We start from the raw sequence: 19484 nt of genomic DNA, 5'->3' as shown, positions 1-19484 counted from the left end.
ATAATGACAACCTTGATCACGGCCTGATGCATCTACCCAACTTCCACAGACACTCTCCTTGCTGAACAGGTGGTGGGCTGATACAAAGAATAATCTCTGGATTGTAAACATGATAATATTTGTAATCACGTGTCTCTTAGTTGATGTTCCATCCCCATATTAAAATTGTAAAATACTTTGCATTAAATTGGCCATATATTAATGCTAATCATTATAACTTTCCAGTAACAACTGTGGATGTGAACACAGTAATTTAGAGTACACCGGTCATACAGAAATAAAAAGGTATCACGCAGTCCCAACACTAGGAAGTATAAAATTAGAACAAGAGGGTTGTGAGGCTGGCATGCAGACATGCCAATGATACCACCCGCATTACTACTGATTCTTGTATATCTCAGACTTTGACCTCCTAAATGTTCATTCCCAGAATTCTCTGAATGCAATAGATGGCCAGACAATCATGGGAGTTGTAACTGCGCAACACCTTGGGGACCGGAGTTTGAGATGTGCAGAGTGTATGGGAGAAAATGTTCTGAATTAGGCACAACTTTGCTTGATGTTACGCTCATGAGAACTTACCTGGTGGGTCAGTACACGTTCCCGATACAAGACTTACCATAAATGTTTGTATAAATGGTCTAGGTTTTTTTTTTTTTTTTTTTTTACTCTCAAGTGTTTTCGAATTTCAATTTACACCAAATGTCTGGCTTTCCTGGCACAACCAGAGCAACCACTGAACATAAAAGTAAGCTCCCATTCGCACGCGTACAGCAATATTTAAGGAATTCTCAAACAGAATCTCTGCAGATGCCAATGAGTCTGCCCATAGTATCATGGACATAGTGCTGAAGAGGTAAGGGTGTGTTTTTTTCTCTCTCTAACCTCCATTGGCAAGTGAAAATTTAGCCCTGGCAATAGAGATTCATCCCTGGAGGCAATACTATGGTTGGCACTAGCTATTGGGGAGCGCAATGTATCAAAGACAAGTAGAAAATTCACCCTTAGTGAGTCCCTCTGGGCTTACAGCTGCGAGTAACATGGCCTGGCTAGTAGTGTGGGACTTGATATTTTGAGTCCTTTATATAAATATATAACTAATTATTTATTTTTATTGTAGTGTAACCATGGACACAATGTAACTGTATGCTGATGGATAATGCAACTCATTACAGACGTTCATCGAACATTTGTTTTTATCCCATCGTCACTGCTGTACTAACATGTTTCCCAATTGTATCCACTGAATACATCTCCACTAAAGCAGAGGATTTAAAATTCTGAACATTGTTTGGGCTAACCTGGAATGGGTGCTGTATAAAACCTTTGTACTCTCCCAACTTCCAAGAATGTGGAGATAATGCACAAAGGGTGCTGTAATGATGTACGCCATTAAAAAAACTCTTATATAATGAGTTGCCCTCTCACTACAGCACCATTATAATGTTGCAGTAATGTCACTCCCCACTTTTCAAGTCAACATTTTTTAATTCTATATTTTCTCAAGCCCTTTTTTTTATCTGTGTAACACTAGTGGCGTACATACCAACCAAGTACTAAAAATATTAAACATTTTATTTACAAGTACCCCTAACACTTACAATCAAATAATCTTAATTCCTTATTTCTAACTAGCACTAGTTCGCTGGCCTCATTAGAAGTAGCCTGTGGCGAAACCAGCCTAGCCACTGTCCACTGGAGGAGCCTGGTCGCCCGCCTCCTGCCGCTGGACTATGGCCCCTGTTCTTTTTCCCTGCAGAAAGGCTGGTTCGTGCCTTTCTGCGGACCGTTAAAGCCATGCTACCCCAGATAGCTATGCCATGGAGCCCAGCCGTATACTGAAAGACTGTATGAAAGACTTTGGCTCCATGGCAATTGAACTGTATGTATGTGATCTGAGCGCCATCCGGTAATAATGTGCGCTCAGATCTAAGCTATCTGGGGGTAGGTAGAATGTGTATGTTCTATGTGATAAATGTAACAGTATGTAATTTTATGTCTTTTATTGTCCTTTGTCTGCCATGTGGCTAATGGAGTTTTGCCTCTGTCCTTGGAGATAATTGGATTACTTCCCAATTATCTCCAGGACAGAGAGGAGGGGTTGTGATGCATTGTGGGATTGTAAGCTTGTGATTGGTCAATGTCCAATATGTTTACCAGTTTCCCATCTGGTCCCCTAGGGGAGTGTCCACCAGGTGGGAGACCTGCATAAAAGCCGGGCAGGTAGCCCCAATAAATGAGTTCCTGCTTGACCCTCAAAACGAAGTGTCGTCTCGTTATTGGGGGAATTGGATTGTATGCTGATTGCCAGGAGTGTAAGCTGATATGCTTTTCCTGTTCGGGAGATTTCCAGTATTTGTGTGTTTCCAGTTCGGGAGATTGGTGAATTCATGTGTTTGCAGTTCGGGAGATTGGTGATCGCAGTAGCTGTCAGTGCATCTGGAAAGGGGAATATCGCCTAAACGGTTTTTAACCTCTTGTGTGCAAAACGGTCCATTACAATTGGTGGCAAGCGACGGGATCATTCCCACAGCCCAGAAGGACAGCTACAAGACAACACCATTCCCTGGATTTACAAATTGAGGGCAACACTAGTGCCCGTACAGCGACCCTATCTACAAAAGAACCAACTTCAGCAGAGCAAGCATGGCACCCAGCTACACTCAGGAGCAGTTTGACAGAGAGTTTACCTCGCGGCTGGCTTTCTTTGGACCCAACCCCCCGGAGAGATGCGTGCAGCTCATGACGAGACATGTAGAAGAGTACCTGCAGGTCGGAGCAGAGCGGCACGTGAGTTGGCAGGTTGGGAGAGCCCCCAGTGGCCGAGCAAGTTCCAGGGAGAGAAGCGTGTCGTCCTTCCTCCCCAGCGGCAGTGTGTGTTACAGGGAGCTGAAGGTGCCGTCCTTCCTCCCCAGCGGCAGTGTGTGTTACAGGGAGCTGAAGGTGCCGTCCTTCCTCCCCAACGGCAGAGTGAGCTACAGGGAGCTGAAGGTGCCGTCCTTCCTCCCCAGCGGCAGAGTGAGCTACAGGGAGCTGAAGGTGCCGTCCTTCCTCCCCAGCGGCAGAGTGAGCTACAGGGAGCTGAAGGTGCCGTCCTTCCTCCCCAGCGGCAGAGTGAGCTACAGGGAGCTGAAGGTGCCGTCCTTCCTCCACAGCGGCAGAGTGTCCTGCAGGGAGCAGAGACCGTTGGTCTCGCACCCCAGCAGCAGGACAAAATATTGAAAGGGGAGACAGTCGGTCCCCCCTCCACCAGCAGAAACAGTGTCAGGGAGAGGAGCCTGCTGCCCCCTCTCCCCAGCGGCTGAAAGTGTTCCAGGGAGAGGAGTCGGTGACCACCTCTCCCCAGCGGCAGCTTATTTCACAAGGGGGAGACCCTATTCTCCCAGAGGGGGCAGATGAGGCAGTCGGTCTCGCCCCCCCAGCAGCAGGACAGTATATTGAAAGGGGAGACAGTCGGTCCCCCCCTCCACCAGCAGAGAGAGAGTCAGGGAGAGGAGCTTGCCATCCCCTCTCCCCAGCGACAGAAAGTGTGTAAGGGAGAGGAACTTTTTACCCCCTCTCCCCAACGGCAGCCTAGCCCACCAAGGGGAGATGATAAGCCCCACACCAGTGCAGATGGGACCATGGTCTCTGCACATGCCTCACATGGGCTAGGGACAGTCGGTCCTGTCCCCCGGCAGCAGGGATGTTCATCCAAAGGGGAGACAGCCTGTCTTGCCCTCCAGCAGCAGTACTAGGCCCAGAGTGAGGAGCCTACTATGCCATTCCCTCAACTGGGCTCCAACCAGGCTACTCCCGTGGTAGCACTGGCAGCAGGCCAGAGTACCGCTGGTCTCTGCCCACTCATCAACCCAACGATCCGGAACGCTAGTACCCCCCAAAGCGAGGTGGAGCTCCTGGACACGGACAAGTTACCCACTACCCCAAGTGTAGTAACCAATTCTGGTGGGTGGGTTATACTGTGGATTCTGTTTTGTGGGTGGGTTGCTGGACTAACCAGGGCACTGACCGACAGGAGGTCAGATACCCTGTTAGTCTGGATGGTAAAGGGGAGAAATGTGGCGAAACCAGCCTCGCCACTGTCCACTGGAGGAGCCTGGTCGCCCGCCTCATGCCGCTGGACTATGGCCCCTGTGCTTTTTCCCTGCAGAAAGGCTGGTTCGTGCCTTTCTGCGGACCGTTAAAGCCATGCTACCCCAGATAGCTATGCCATGGAGCCCAGCCATATACTGAAAGACTGTATGAAAGACTTTGACTCCATGGCAATTGAACTGTATGTATGTGATCTGAGCGCCATCCGGTAATAATGTGCGCTCAGATCTAAGCTATCTGGGGGTAGGTAGAATGTGTATGTTCTATGTGATAAATGTAACAGTATGTAATTTTATGTCTTTTATTGTCCTTTGTCTGCCATGTGGCTAATGGAGTTTTGCATCTGTCCTTGGAGATAATTGGATTACTTCCCAATTATCTCCAGGACAGAGAGGAGGGATTGTGATGCATTGTGGGATTGTAAGCTTGAGATTGGTCAACGTCCAATATGTTTCCCAGTTTCCCATCTGGTCCCCTAGGGGAGTGTCCACCAGGTGGGAGACCTGCATAAAAGCCGGGCAGGTAGCCCCAGTAAATGAGTTCCTGCTTGACCCTCAAAACGAAGTGTCGTCTCGTTATTGGGGGAATTGGATTGTATGCTGATTGCCAGGAGTGTAAGCTTTTCCTGTTCGGCTGTTTCCAGTATTTGTGTATTTCCTGTTCGGGAGTTGGTGAATTCGCGTAGTTTGCAGTTCGGGAGATTGGTGCTTACAGTAGCTGTCGGTGCATCTGTAAAAGGGAATATCGCCTAAACGTTTTTTAACCTCTGGTGTGCAAAACGGTCCGTTACATAGCCCGTGGAGTAAAGTTGTAAAACTGTACTGCACTGTACCATATTTTTATGCAAAACCATGGCTTTTCTATTCATGTATCATCTCCCTCTGGAACACAGACTGTTAAAGTAATTTGATTTAATTTATACTGCAGACATCCATGTGACAATAGAGCAATATGAATTAAATTAAATTCGATTTTTTTTTTAAATTTAGCAACATATCCCTAAAACTGCAATATAACTTGATACGAAGAAACACAACTTATTTGCCAAGATGTATGGCTAAGCGTCAGATGTCTTAGTACAATCTTATCAAATAAGATTGTCTTTTGATGTTAATGCAATTTTTTACAGTTACATTTTACATTTCAAGATCAAAAAGAAAATAAGACAGATTTCTCTCGACATTTCTTGCAACAGAGTTATTGGGCCTAAGTAAAACTTTCTTGTATGAAAAGAGGGCATGTGCCTCTACTAAATCTCCTTAGAATTTCTAGACCCACATAATCTGTGCATGTCAGTGGGTAGTGCATGAAAAGTGCTAGGTGCTGAAAGACATAGGAAATGTATATTTATTAAACAAGGAGGGTTGAGAAAGAAACTGCCATTATTAGTTAAAGGTACGATATATATATATATATATATATATATATATATATATATATATATATATATATATATATATATATATATATACACAGGGCCGTCTTTAAGGCGGGGCAAACAGGGCAGCTGCCCCGGGTCCAGTCCCTGCTGGGGGGCCCAAGACAGCTGCTCCGTTTGCCCTCTGCCCGCAAACTATGGGGGCCCATGCACTTAGGGGCACCTGGTGGGCCTGTGTCAGCAGGGGCCCGGTCGGGCGCTGTGGCTCTTTAACAGCGCGACCGGGCCCTTGCTTTTCGGCAGCACTGGGAGGAAGTGACAGCCGCATGTCACTTCCTCCCACAGAAACAGGAGCCGCGCAGGAGGAAGGAGCTGTTCAAGAGGGGGCCAGGACGGGAGAGCTTAACTCCCAACCAGTCCACTGGACCCCAGGGAAGCCACCCTCCAGGAAAAGGTAAGAAACTGAAGGGTGGTTATCACATTTTGAATGAGTGTCTGAGTGTGTGTGTGTGTGTGTGTGTGTCAGTATATATGTATGTGTGTTTTTCTGTTAGTGTGCCAGTATGTCTGTGTGTGTGTGTGTCTGTCAGTGTCTGTGTGGTTCAGTATGTATGTGTGTATGTGTGTTTTAGTATGGCTGTCTGTGAGTGTCAAAATGTCTGTATGTGTGTATGTCTGTCAGTGTTTGTGTGTATGTGTGTTTCAGTATGTCTGTCTGTGTATATGTGTGACAGAATGTCTATGTGCGAGTCTGTCAGTGTCCGTGTGGTTCTGTATGTTTTTGTGTATTTCAGTATGGCTGTCTGTGTCAGTACGTCTGTCAGAATGTGTCTCTGTATCTGTATGTTGTCCATTTGTGTATCTGTATGTGTCATTGTTTGTATCTGTATATCTGCATGTGTGTCAGGTTGTATATCTGTGTGTCTGCATGTGTCGGTGTATCTATATGTAGTCAGTGTGTGTACCTTTTGTATCTGCATGTATGTCAGTGTTTGTATCTGTGTGTGTGTGTCTAAGTGTATGTCAGTGTCTGTGTGTATCTGCATGTGTGTCAGGTAGTGTATTTGTGTGTATCTATATGTAGTCAGGGGGACCCAAGTAAATGCTTGCCCAGGGTCCAATCAAAATTAAAGACGGCCCTGTATATATATATATATAAATGCAACCAGGAACGGATTTACATCTTGTACAATGATCAGTTAGCAAATTTTAAAATTTATATGTAAATATATCTAAAAAGAAAAATATATTTGAATTTAGGGTAGGTGCCCAATTTTCACAGGCCTTCAGTGCCTAGTGGAAAATCCAGTGCTGAACCACATACTACAGCGCAGAACTTTTCATGTCCAGTCTATCAACGTGACAACGTGCTAATGGGCAACACATGGAAAGTGATGATACAATGTAGCATGTGCTGCCCATCACCATGAAGGCGCGCTATATGTCTAGAACAGAGCTAGGCAACTTTCTGCATTCCGGATGTTGTGCACTGCATTTCCCATAATGCTCTTTCCGCCATAATTATTATTATTATTATTTATAAAGCGCCAACAAATTACGAAGCGCTGTACAATAGGTGGACTAACAGACATGTATTTACAAAAAGTCAAGCACGACACACAGGAACAGAGAGTGTTGAGGGCCCATAATGATGGCAAAGCATCAGGGGAGATGTAGTCTGAAAGATCTGGAGCGCCGCCGAAGGCTGACTACTCCTGGTGTAGGAAAACATGGTGGATGTGGTAAATATATATTACCAGAACAGGTTATCAAAGTTCCTACCAAACCCCGAGTCATCCATTTCCCTCCTTTAGGAAACCCTACACCGGCACAGCGCTGATAGCAAGAATATGTGGATTGTAAGGGTTAAATGGCATCAGAAGTGATAATAATTACTCACTTTCACAGTCTCCTGGCTTCTGACAAAGGCTGAGATTTGCAGAATCATAAAATGACATCAATCATAACTCAGTATAGATCTGGATCCATCCCCAGCTATCAGTGGCATGGACCAGCTATATACACAATGCACAGCTATCCCAGACACTACAGAATGCTAAGCAACCAGAATGCACAGAAAAAGGCAACATTGTGTCAAGACTGATACACAGCACTCTGCGTCCACAATGTGGCTTTGCAGAGGCTGCTTACTGCCTTCTTTGTTTCCATTACCTCCTCCAGGCTTCCAGCAAGAACCAGCAGCTGCTCACACCCAGCACGGCAGGAGTTAAGTGAACTAAGACACTCTTATTAGGACACAGCCAGACACTGCTTTGCTTTCTTTCTTTCTTTCCTTTTTTTTTTTTTTCCTTCAACAACTTTATTAAGCAGTACAAATGTCACTGGAGCTTAAATACATATAGACACATAATACATTCTCACAGGCACATCAGTGATCTAGATAGAATGTCTGTAGATAGAATACTCTGTCTTATGAAGGATGTATTTATTTGGTGTATTGTAATTATAGGCAATCTTCTCTCTCTCTCTTACAGTTAATTATGTAAAGGAGATATAAAATGATTTGAAAGAGTTTGAGCTTGTATTTTATTTTGTTTTTGGCTAAATGTGTACATCTTTCTATCAAAACATGTACAATGTAGCATTACATCTATAAAATACACACACACACACACACACACACACACACACACACACACACACACACACACACACACACACACACACACACACACACACACACACACACACACACACACACACACACATATTTTATTTGATATTTTATATATTACACATATATATATATATATTTTTTCCCGTTAGTTTTTGGTAATGCATTAACAGGAATTTGTGGATAATAGATAACAATATTGCACTTTTTTTTTTTTGCTGTAATTTGGAATAGCCTCTAAGTTGGCAGAACCATTTTGTGATGGTTACTAGGTTGCAACCTCTCTACTATTCTAACAGGTTTATTTTTAAATCAAGACTTGGTTTGGGGAATTAAAGTTTTAATTACAAAATGGTGGGAAACAAATTATGTTGGTTATTGCCTGTTTCTAAGTTGAGATAAAACCCTGACCATGTATATGCAAGTTTCACAACCTTTTGTTAATGTATACATCCTGTTGTCATTGTGGTATAAAGAACAGTGGGGGGCACACAATTCCTCAATGGTGCCCCCTCCCCCACGAAGTGAATCTGATTAGTGCTAAAAAGTAGTTTGCCTTTAAAAAAAATAATAATAATAATGGTGATCTACCTAAAATAGGCACTTTTTTGGTAAAAAAAAAAACTACAAAATAAGCATTATTTTTGTAAGATGAAAACTGCTGTATAAATTACCCAGTGTTTGTAAAATATTTTAAATAGTGATTTTTTTTACAAGCAGTTAATTTGTTTAGAATTTTGTGCAAAACAGAATCAGCAAGTTGCACATTGCATGCTGATGTTGACCAAATGTTGTCCCATGCTCTCCCCATACCTGCAGATATGTATCCACTATAAATATTAGCAAGTTCCCACAGAAATCATTATGTGGAGTTTGACTGGGACAGAGGTCTCCTGGTCTCTGCACAAATTACTGTAGATAGGCAACACTTACTTGCTTTAAAAGGACACTGTAGGCACCCAGACCACTTCAGCTCATTAAAGTGGTCTGGGTGCTGTGTCCCTTTTGCACCTAGTGCTGCAATGTTAAACATTGCAGTTCCAATGTTTGCATTGCAGCTCTAAGTCTGTCCTCAGTGAACAGCCACTGGGGGTTCTTCCGGAATCGTAACTGACTTTTGGTCTGTTATCTGACACTGGACGTCCTCACACTCTGCTTGAGGACCTCCAGTGTCAGATTTTTCCCAATAGGAAAATGCTTTTCTATGGGGAGGTCTAATGCGCGTGCGGCATTTGCCGCACATGTGCATTAGACCCTGCTCGTCGCGGGACAGAAGAGGGGGCGGAGCGTTGACCCAGAACTGAGGGACATCGGCGCTGGTAGAAGGTAAGTACATCAAGGTCTTATCATTTATTGATCATGGTTTCCTTCTCCTAACCCTTCAAACTCTTGGTCTCTGTGACACGCCCTCTAATGTTTCTCCTACTATCTCTCCCAATGCTCCTTTAGTGTCTCTATTTCCAACAGCATCTCCTCTCCTCGTCCTGTCTCAGTCGAAGTCCCTCAAGGTTCAGTTCTCGCTCTATACTGCCTCTCTTGGCAAACTCATAAATTCATTTGGATTCCACTACCACCTGTACACTGATGACACTTCTCCTGTCTGCTGCTCGCACTGTTACTGCACATTCTCGCCTGCAAGACTTCTCACGGGCGGCTCCTTTTCTTTGGAACAGCCTGCCTACCCCTGTCAGACTCTCCCCTAGTCTTCAATCTTTTAAGAAGTCCCTCAAAACCCATCTTTTCAGGATTGCTTATGGCCTCGCTGAGTAACTTCTATCTCTCAAACTTTCCTCTTGCTCTCTCCTAAAGGGCCACACTCCACTCCCACCTCCAATTCTGCCACTTTCTCACCATGTCTATTTGCTGTCTCTCTCAATACCCTTCCTATTGTGTTTTATACCCCACCTCCTCTAGACTGTAAGCTTGTTTGAGCAGGGTCCTCAACTACCTATTGTTCCTGTTACATTTTGTTATTGTCTCATTTGGTAAATACCCCTTTTATTGTAAAGCGCTGCAGAATAAGTTGGCGCTATATAAATACCAATAATTATAAAAATAATAATAAAAAAGGGGCACTCCAGATGTTGTGGACTGCATCTCCCATAATGCTCTTACTGCCATAATGCTAGCAAAGCACGAGGGGAACTGTAGTCTACAACATCTGGAGTGCCCAAGGTTGCCTAGAGGCACCTTATGTGGATATTGCATGGCAGACAATATCAGACATTTCAGGCTGCACTATAAGTAGTAGTAAGCACCATAGCCATGTATGCTCCCTGTATGCTACAAGATCCTGGTACTTGATCCCCAGTAGAATTTTAGAAAAAGTGATTGTTTCTTGCTGATGACCAGTACATGAAGAGTACAGTACATGTAAAATAAAGCTGCTGCAGAACTCCACGTGGATCACATTGTACAGCGCTACGGAATTTGCCGGCACTATATAAATATTAATAATCATTTGTGGCTTGCTTTCCTAACTTGAATTAGGCAACCCTACCCATCACATTCATAATGTGATTTTGACTTTCATTGCCATTATAAGGCTACCAGTCCCTTTACACACACACACACACACACACACACACACACACACACACACACATTTAAATATGACTGGGGGGAGTTTGACTTCCTTTGTCCAATTGTGCAAGTACTTATACTACATGGGGGTAGATGCACAGCAGGGATTTCTGGGAGTTGTATTTCATTTGTTATTCAACATCAGCAGAAAGCCATCAACTGCAGCTAATAGAGGGTTCCATCAGTGAACAAAGAGTTTGGAATTCTCAAGGGAATCCTAAAACAAAATACAAAAGAAAAAGAAAACTGAGCTAGAAATTTAGCATAGTTAGATGAAGCTTTTTCCCCCCAATTATACCTAAGTAGCAGAAAATGTAAAATGTCACTGGTGAATTGCTCTCAATTCCCAGGTTAGTAAATATCCCTGATATAAACCAAGGCTGTGCTTCTATAATCAGCTTAGCATGTTCATAGAAATCGATTAGAGGAACCTGATTTGCTGGCAATGTAAGGGCTCATTGCAGAAGCTGCAAAGCCTGAAGATTTATGCAGGAATTCAAAATGTTTGAAACTGCTTCGCTTTTTTTTAGTATTTTCAAGAATGTTTGTTTTTTGCATACATGGTATATTTGAATGCATTATTTACATAAGGAATTCAAATACGAGTTAGTCACCTGCAGCGTAGAGGATCCATTTAACATGAAATAAATAAATAAAGTGATAGAAGGATAATGATCTCAAGCTCCGGCCCACCATATGCTAATATCCTACAACTCTACATTTTGTTGAGTGCAATAGACGATCAGAGAATCGTGGTAGTTCAGCAACATCTGGGGGCTGAAGTTGCATCTCATTGAAGTGGGTATAGTGTCTGGAGTCCCACAGCACCATCCTTCATTCAGTGTTAAACCATTTTAATGATAACGATGATGATGATGATGATGATGATGATCATAATAATAATTAAAAAAAATAATTAAAAAAGACAGTGCCCAGTAGCCCATCTTATCTGTGCTGGTGGGGTTAATGAAGGAAGTGCTAGCCTGAAAAACAACGGTTGGCTGTGATTGGCTGAGATTATCAACTGACCGCATTCACCCTATCACAATGCCCATTACTGGTATGAATTGGTATAGCTGGAAGGTAGTGTGTAAACTCTGCCTTAGCCACAGCCAGTGGGGGCTGGACGGTGGGCAGCAAAGTAACCTGTTTCAGTGTTAAATTGTTCCACTGAATGGAGGCAAGGCAGGATTAACATAGGGGCTAATGGAGCTTCAGCTCCAGGCCCATGCCTATGCAATAGGCCCATTGATTAAAAAAACAAAAAACAAAAAAAAAACATTTATTTTTTTACTACTCTTCTTGCTCTTGCTTAAGTATGGAAACTTAAAAGAGATGTAGGGGAACATGACTGGTGTGGACTAGCTGATAATAAAATGAGTTAAGGTAAAGCTGACTTTGCGCACTGTGCAAATGCGCTTGCTGCTTCAGTCTCTCTAACACTGTGACAAATTCCCTTTCTTCTACACTCACTACAAACTTTCTCTCTGTCTTAGACTTTATAACAGGAGCTTCTGTCTGGTAGTAAGCATGCCCTTGGTTGTTCATCCTGCATGATTGTGCATTCCCGCCAGGCTGACAATCTAATTATTTGTGCAGACACGCCCCCTTTTTGGGCACCCTTTGGGTGGTTCTGGCTATGTGATTCACATCAGTGACTCACCCTTTTACCCAGCTCTCTGACGTCCTGCTTCACCGTACACTGCTGTTAGGGAGTATGGATTTACTTGGAAGATGAAAGCGAGAGATTAGCACAGGGTATGTTTTCTTATAGCTATATCCTGTGAGTTTCCTTCCAGCACCACCTCCACCAGATACCTGACACTTGGGAGGTATAACTGTTTTAGTGTTTTCTGTCGATAAGATTCTGTAATTAGGCCCATCATAATTGTCAGCGCCAGGCCCAATGGGCTTTTAATCCGGCCCTAAATAGAGGGACAGTGCCTGGGACTCCAATTCAGTTAGCTAAAATGGCTACATGTCTGGAGTGGACTATGCTGCTAGAATGAGGTGTATACAAATGGCAACAATTTTACTTTTATTGGAGACAATAAATTCACACGAAATCAAGCCTGTGTCATTTATGCTTGCAGAGATCTCTAAATTCTCAGTCACTCCCAATGAGTCAGTTATGGAGATCGCAAGGACATGTGATGTCATACCTCGCTACTCTAGAAGCTTCTATTTCTCATATTTTTCTATATTTCATATTCATATATTGTATATTAAATGTTTCACATGACTGTGACTATCCACATTGAGCTCTATGAGTTATTGGTGCAAAAATAAATAAATACATAAATAAAATAGGCCATTTATTTACACCCCACACCTCCTGTCCCGCTGCATCAGATAAATGTAAACATTGCTATTTCTCAGAAATAAATGTATAGCATTTATACACCATTAAGATGTAGGGGTTCTGGTTTTTATATGGTTGAACATCTCATACAAGACACAATGTCATTAGTTTGGCAATACAATTCAGGACAGGATATTGTTAGTGGAATATTCCAGGATGTCTATCAAGTCTCTAAAAGGTGAAGATCCAGGAACTCTCAGTCCTAAGGAATTGATGTCAATTGGTTTTACAATATCTTGTTTCTCTGTAATGTGTCTTCTTTTCTTTTGATCTTTCTAGAGCTCCCAATAAGATTCTATCCCACCCAATGTTGTAACATTCGAGTTCCATTTCCATTTATTACATGCTTGTTCCATCCCTATTCCATCTGACAGCCTCATGCCTGTCTCTGAAGGTTCCTCATATAAGCTAATCAGAGTTTCTCACTAAAATGGGTACATTTAGTGGGTACATAGTAATGGTCAAACAGGAAAAACACCTCCCACTCAATAAATTGTAGCTTTGATATTTCGTACTAAAGATTATTCGTTGACAGACAATTCATTTCCCCATATTGAGTGAAAAACCATAGAGATTGTTCAATATTCCGTGAATTCAGAAGGGGATTGCAAAATCCAGGCTAAGCTTTGACTATTGTAGCATTTCTTTTTGGCTTTTTCACCTTACATTCTGCAACACTATTTTTACATTCACTACCATTTAAAATAGATGGACATCTATCTAAATGGTTTGACAAAAATGGGGGGTCTTCCAGCTCCTAACCAAAAGCCCATCTACCATGAAAATTAAACTTCTGCCTTATCCTTGCCACCTTTGGGAGGTCTGGGACTTATTAGTCGATATGAAACAATAGCTGAATTGAATATATTTTTTCTTTTTAACTATTGTGGCCTAGAACTTGAGGAAGCTTTGGAATTTTTGGGAGAATCCCCACCAAGGAGAAATGTAGGTTGACATGATGGTAACTGGGGGAAGGTTGCTGCACTTAACCAAATCTCTATTTCCTTGATTCTTGTTTAGACTATTTTTTACCGCTTGTGGCTTTGAATGCCAAGAGCTTTGTCACTGGTTTAACCTGACTCTTTAACAGAAGTCCAAAAGGTTACTCAAGATGGCTTACTGGAGATGTAGCACAGGAAACTGATTGAATCTCTGTCTTTCTTCCTGCCCATAAGACAAAAATAGTTCAGACGTTGTAAGTAAAATTTCTTATAAATGAAAATGATCTTTCAGTGCAGTGATAATTTTGTCGACTAACAATTTTAGTCAAATCTTAGTCGACTACAATTTTTGAGATTTAGTCGACAAAAACTAGACTAAAACTAAAAAATTCAGTTGACTAAAATACAACTAAAACTAAATTGGCATTTTAGTCAAAAGATTATGACTAAACCTAAATTTAATTTTGCTGCCAAAATTAACACTGTTTCAGTGAAATTACAACACATTATTTATGATTTTCTTTTTCATAAAGATTTTGCTTTTTAAACAAGTCTTCAGATTTACAAATAATGGGGCGGAGTTTGGCCCACAAAGTATATTATTTTACAAATTTATTATAAATAGTTGGCCAATAAAAGGATCAACCGCCACCCCATTAATTTGCATATAATGGGGTGAGGGAAATTGGAGTCCTTATCTATCTAGGTCCTGTTCAGTTTATAGTTTAAGAATATGACCAGTTTACTAACATAATTCAACAAATAACCACAAGGGGTATGGTATAAAAACACACACACAAAAACAAATATAACAAAATGCCCCTGCAGCTTAATTAATGTAAATGTCCCAGTAGTGGATAAATATGAATATAATAAATAGAATTATATTTTATTTTTACAGACCCACCTGTAAACAGAGTTTTGGTGAAAACTATTATGTTATACTTTAAAGGGTTACCCCAAGCACCATGACCACTTCAGTGCTTTGAAGTGACCACGGTTCTTGAAGTCTCTATGTGCAGAAACACTGTACGTAACAGAGTAAAGCACTTGGCTGTCCTTGGTGGTACTTTGCCACTGACAGCATCTTTACCTAGCCCACAACGAGAGTTCCAGGTTGGATAATATAAATTCTGTGCATATTTGGCATCTGTCGTCAGTACCTATGGTGTCATGCTCCCCACCCAATTCAGCCCAAGTCATCTCTTAACCTGTTTCCCTGCAGTGAGCTCACCACAGGAGAATTGGGGTGCAGTAAGAACTTCCTCAGCACTGGAATGCGGTAAGGTTCCATTATAATGATCATGCCAGGATAGATAACTCTTTATACTGCTTTTTGGATAGTAACCCTTCAAGCTTAACCCCTTAATGTGTGACATGTCATGATTCCCTTTTATTCCAGAAGTTTGGTCCTTAAGGGGTTAAGAGAAGTTCCATACTGGTACAGTTTGTAGAGTGTAGAGAATCCCACTTTGTTTAAGACCAAAGACAAAGCTTCACGATGTCTTCTGTCCTGTAATGGTTACCCATTAAATCTAAATCATCGGTCCTATTAATGGGGTATTGGCCAAACTGGCAATTGCCAAGAACACGAGATGGAATTGCTAATACTAGGTTAAAATTCCTACAGGATACAATCCTGACAAAGTGCAAATTTTGCAGAATAACTCTGAAATCTTTTCTCATGTCTTCCTTCAGAAAGAGGGGAGAAGTAAATCTTCCGGTTGTCATGTTTTTATCTTAGTTTTTCATTTTGTCTTTGCTTAGAACTTTCGCATAAACCAGCAAACCTGACAGGTGTTAGAACTTTTAATTCATTCAAACCACCTACACCATATTAATGCATTATCGTTTCTTAGATTAAATTAGCAAAGCACTAACACCTGCACATTTTTGTTTTTCAGTTTCTGTGACTCAGGGAGTTCTTAAATATTTATTAGCAATAATGCCTGAGGCAATAATGTTTTTTTAATCGTTCCGCAGCTTTCACTGTGAATTTAAACAGGTTGCAGTAATTTACGTCATGCTATCACAATTACTGTGGAGATTTATTTATCACGATTGAACCATATGTTATTCGTTCGATTTGTTTTTCTATTTTTATTTCTATTTAACTATTTTTTATTGTCTAGAAAAAGGGCGAAGTTAAAATACAAATAATTTGGCACATAGCTTATAATTTCATATATGTATTATACACTTTTCATGTACTGCCCAACATCATTGAGATATGTTAATTGTCTAGAAAAAGTAGGTATCTGTTTATAATATATACAACTCTGGGGGGAAAAAAGAGAACTTTGCAAAAATGATCAGTTTCTCTGATTTTACTATTTATAGGTATATGATTGAGCAAAATAACATGAAATTAAAGAAACACTATAGGGTAGGGAACACAAACATGTATTCCTGACCCTATAGTGTTGAAACGACCATCTAGCCCCCTCATTCCCCCCTTGCCTAACTAAATATAGTAAAATATTACTTGTTTTCAAGTCTGCAGCTGCTGGCTCTGCCCCTGTCTGCCTCTGAAAATGCATGTGTCTGCTGACATAATCAGAAGTGGTGTATGAGCCAATCACAAGGCTTCCCCGTAGGATTGGCTGAGACTGTCAAGGAGGCAGATTTTGCCATCCAACTGGTCCTATTGCAACAGGATAATTCTGCATACTGCAGTGAATTTTATACATTTCCCCATTAAATAAGATTTGGTTCAGGTGATTACCTAATCAGTACCTCAATAAGTAGAAAGAGGTGTGCTTGTGGTGGACTTCAAAAGGAACGGAATAGCTGACATACATATAGAGATGCTACTTTAAGAATAAAAATGGAGTGGTCTCTTAATTTTTCTTAGAAATTATTATATATATATTCATTCCACTGCAAGTTTATCCACTTACGTAGAATGGATATGAAACATAGGGCAAATAAGTGTTCTAACATTTTTTAAATCTATTAAAATAGTGTAGTAGTACATTTTCTCTCTGGAATTTATTTCCGATATATACACAGAGAGTATGATTGACACAGTTTTATAACTCCTTTCTCTCAGCAACACTTATTAAAGGGTTAATACTCAGCGACTCATTTAAAAAAACACGTCATGACGTTTACATATCACTGATAGAAAAAAAAAGTGTTTAACCCCTTAAGGCATGGGTCCTCAAACTCCGCCCCCCCCAGATGTTGCTGAACTACAACTCCCATGATTCTTTGAATTACATAGATAGCCAGAGAATCATGGGAGTTGTAGTTCCGCAACATCTGGGGGGGCGGAGTTTGAGGACCCAGACCTTAAGGACACAAGCCAAAAATTGTTCATCATGATTGCCTTTTATTTCTGAAGCTGTGACCTTAAGGGGTTAAAAGTATTCCCAAATCAACAAGTACTGAGTGTTAATTGCATTCTTCCATTCATCTCTCACAAGTGTACTAATGATTTGCAAGACAAATAGACCTTAATACTTGCATACAATTATTAATTATTATTATTATTAAAGGGATACTCCAGGCACCCAGACCACTTCTGCTCATTGGAGTGGGCTTGGTGCCAACTCCCACTACTCTTAACCCTGCAAGTGTAATTATTGCAGTTTTTTATTAACTGCAATAATTACCTTGCAGGGTTAACTCCACCTCTAGTGGCTGTCTACTAGACAGCCACTAGAGGTCACTTCCTGACTCATCGCACAGATTATCTTTGCTAGAGCGTCGCTGGACATCCTCACGCTGTGTGAGGACCTCCAGCGTCACTCATTTCCTCAAAGGAAAGCATTGAAAATCTTTTTCAATGCTTTCCTATGGGGAGTGCTAATGCGCATGCACAGCATTGCCGCGCATGCGCATTAGGTCTCCTCGGCCGGTGGGCGGGATCAGTCTCACCCACCGGCCGACGGAGACAGTAGGAGGAGCGGTGCGGAGGAGGAAGCAGCGACGAGGATTGGGGGGTGGGAGGGAGAGGGTACCTCCAGTGCCAGGAAAACGGATTGTTTTCCTGGCACTGGAGTTTTCCTTTAATAATGCATTTTGTGTTATGTAGTTATTCCTTATATAATGTATTATTAGGTAATTTTTCCAATTGCGCAAATATGTCTACAAAACATGTTGGCTGATGTCACATTTAAACATTTAAAATATGTTAAGTATTTATGTTTTTTTTTTTTTGCGTGATCTCATCTTTGCGCAAGTTAATTCACAATACAAATTGCAATCATTTTTTCAGTTGACTAGTACATTCCTTCCAGAGAGTATTCCCCCTCCAATTTAGCAAAATGAGATAGAACTACAATTCCCATGATGCTTTGCATGCTTTTAGAATGCTTTTAGAATGACTAAGTTTAAAGGATTAACCTTTTTGGGCTTCCATGCTCTAGAATATTGCATAATTTCTATAGCTTTCAGATTCACCATGCTTTGCTAGATATATATTACCGTACCATGTTTCAGGGAAGAACATGATAAGTGCTGCCCAGCAGTATATAAAATATATATTCTGTAGGATCACTTGATTACTCAATAAGCATCCTACGTGTGTCTGAGTAGCTCTTTTCGAGAACTGCTCTGAAGCTTGTAGATATGTTCAGGGTTATTGACTGAATTGGTGGTAATTCAAAATGAATTAAATTAATTTAAACATTTTTGACCAAATCACGTGCATAAATTGGAAAAATTCTCTAGGTCTGCCCTATTTTCCATTTCGGTCTAAAATATCAAATTCACTTTGAATTCCTGACAATTCATGATTTAGTGAATAACCGTGGGACATGTGTCCAGAAAAACAAGGTGAATCTATCAACACAAGATATCTCTATATTGAAAGTCAGGTGGGATTTACGGCAATTTCCAGGGCTGCTGGCAGTATCTCTGAGTTCCTAAGTTGCAGATCTGTTACCTCTGCTGTGTCAGCCAAATATCCTTCATTCAGCGGGTTCTGCAGTCTCTCCTGTGAGGAGTCCCATGCAACAGTAGTCTGGCTCTGAGTGACAGATTGCATGGTCACCCCTGATGCCAGCCGGGTCTCTGACGTAGGCAGCTGGAATCCACACTTCCATTCCGTAGGCCACACTCCCACCTGCCAGTCCAATCCTAGCAAGGAGACAGAGGGCTGCACCGCACACAAAAAATGTCCAACAAGTGTTTCTAATTTAACTCATCGTTAACATGTTTTCCACTATGCAGGCCTCACGGTAACATAAGTTGCAAAACACACTGTAGCGACAGTTACTTTAATAGATTTATTGTAACGGTTTCTTTTCAAATTATTTTTATTAAACATTTTTAAATACAATTTTTTAAACAGAGACAATAACTAAGAAAAAGAGAGAGAGAGAATAAAAAGGGGGTAACATTTCCTCACCCACTACAATAAATATACAAAGAAATAGGAGATTATGAAGCATCCATTGAAATGTGTGCAGAGAACATTATAACAGAGAATGTAAACAACCCATAAACTATAAATCCAAAGACTGATTTTAAAACGAGCCCAATTTA

At 41.4% G+C, this 19484-nt stretch overlaps 1 protein-coding gene across 4 annotated transcripts in view; it reads right to left on the bottom strand.

Annotated features, from left to right (window-relative positions):
• ME3 (malic enzyme 3) overlaps window positions 1-18978 on the bottom strand; it is a 135292-nt gene extending 116314 nt beyond the window's left edge. Inside the window, exons 1-2 of one of the 4 annotated variants that reach the window (XM_063431108.1) lie at window positions 18883-18978; window positions 14171-14214 (exon numbers count right to left, since the gene is read on the bottom strand). The gene's annotated coding sequence lies outside the window, so the exon portion shown is untranslated. Of the gene's footprint in view, window positions 1-7642; window positions 7739-14170; window positions 14215-18825; window positions 18844-18882 lie in introns of those variants that run through there. The other 3 variants (XM_063431089.1, XM_063431115.1, XM_063431100.1) reach the window with 3 other exon arrangements.
• Window positions 18979-19484: the final 506 nt, after the last annotated feature.

Source organism: Pelobates fuscus, chromosome 1 (assembly GCF_036172605.1).
Source record: "Pelobates fuscus isolate aPelFus1 chromosome 1, aPelFus1.pri, whole genome shotgun sequence".
Classification (NCBI taxonomy): Eukaryota; Metazoa; Chordata; class Amphibia; order Anura; family Pelobatidae; genus Pelobates; species Pelobates fuscus.
This window is presented reverse-complemented; position numbering and strand designations above follow the sequence as displayed.